Genomic DNA, 1,755 nt, shown 5'->3' on the forward strand with positions numbered 1-1,755 from the left:
AATCTGATTTTACAAACTGCGAAGTGGCATCAAAGGCTGATTCCACCATTTTTTTTCCCCATTAAACCACCTAGCTTACGTTTTTTTAAGATGAATCATGTGTTAATGTACACACACGGTGGCTCCTTGTCATTGTTTCTCAAGACCACCCAGAGTGTATATAAGAATTAGGTTGTGAGTGGGCTTGTTGTACATATAAAATCATGTGTGAGTTCTTTAGAGGGGATGAAGTGCAGACTTATTACCGCTAATACTGTTACACACATCAGTCGGGGCTGTTGAATAATTTAAGTGCACATCACAGCGAGCGTGTGTGTGTGTGACATTTTAATAACATGGTTTACCAAACAACACCTGAATTTATCCTGTGCTTTCTTCTTCTCCTCTGTTTGTTTTCTGCCCAGGTCCAGACACGAAGGAGGCACGCACGCACACACACACATGCAACGGCACCTAGAGTCTGTCTGCGGTCTACCACCAGCCTGCCACACACAAAAACACACACACACACACACACACACACTCCTGCCTGTTACGGTAAGAATCAGAGACCACCGAGTTAGGGGGATAATAATGGTGTAAATGTGAGAAAACAAACTCATTATCTGCTGCTGTTTTCTGCTCTGAGTAATTTAAAGACAAATTGACTACTTGTTTTCTAAATACTCGAAATTCACTGATTAAAAAAAAATAGCATCAGTAATTTAACATCACAGGATACACTGTGAAAAGAAATTTCATGGTGCTATTAAACAGGCCATGAAAAGAGTCTTTTTTTTTTTTTTTAAATCAAATTTGGATGTTTCATTTTGGAACAAATCTTAATTTATGCATTTCATATAATTGAATGTGTCTGCTGTCATGCATGTCATTTGTTGTGTGCCTGTGTGTGTGTGTGTGTGCGCGTGTGCGTGCATAAAGCCTCCTTTTTTCTATTTCCATCAGTCAAAACCAATCTCCACAAGTCGACTTTAACAGCCGCCCCACACATCCCACAAACACCCATATCCAGCCCCCCCTTTACCCACCCTGTGCCCCTCCCAGGCTTCCCAGCATCCTGCTTCGCCCTCCATCCCAAAAAAACATGCGTGCTGAAATTACAGTGTGTGTGGCGGCATTGTGGGAAACCCTCCCCTCCCCACCCTCTCTCCCCCCCGCTGTATTTGCCCTTCTTGTCCCTCCTTATCTTTCTCTCATTCCACTACTGTCGTGGATGGGTTCGGCCGGGCGGGGTTTATTTTGATGTTCATTATTAACAGCTGTCCGTGTTAATTTGTGTCTGCAGTTACAGTGACTAAAAGTTCAGACTGAGGTTAACAAGGTATTAATGCAGTCATAAATAAGATTGGCCTCTTTGTATTGATTCATTTTTTTATTTGGTGGCCTTTGCAAATTACATCTAGGATGATAGTTTGTCCTTTTATGATTAATGAAGCTCCATCTTTTTTAATATTAAAGCTCATAAGTAAACATTAATAGAAATTAATTTGTATTGATATATCAAATATATTTCCAGGTTATCACTTTGAGGTACACAAAAAACAAAAACAACTAAAATATGAATGTATTACATTAATTAAATCAGAGATATACGAAAACACCAGTACAACTGAGTATCATGATATGATGTTTTATGGCACTGTATTGATTCTCAAATGCTATATTGATTTTTAATTAATAGTTGATATGAGAAGATTCATGGCAGTGTCATAATTTATCTTCAGCCATTTGACTCTTCCACTCAAACACAACAAT

General features: G+C 39.1%; 1 long non-coding RNA gene across 1 annotated transcript in view; it reads left to right on the plus strand.

Annotated features, from left to right (window-relative positions):
* Nucleotides 1–1,446, plus strand: part of LOC146324023 (uncharacterized) — a 31,263-nt gene extending 29,817 nt beyond the window's left edge. The window contains exon 3 of the long non-coding RNA XR_014771181.1: nt 405–1,446. This is a non-coding gene — a long non-coding RNA (uncharacterized LOC146324023). The remainder of the gene's footprint in view (nt 1–404) is intronic.
* Nucleotides 1,447–1,755: the final 309 nt, after the last annotated feature.

The sequence above is a fragment of the Lutjanus erythropterus genome, chromosome 7 (genome assembly GCF_056507025.1).
Source record: "Lutjanus erythropterus isolate fLutEry1 chromosome 7, fLutEry1.hap2, whole genome shotgun sequence".
Classification (NCBI taxonomy): Eukaryota; Metazoa; Chordata; class Actinopteri; order Lutjaniformes; family Lutjanidae; genus Lutjanus; species Lutjanus erythropterus.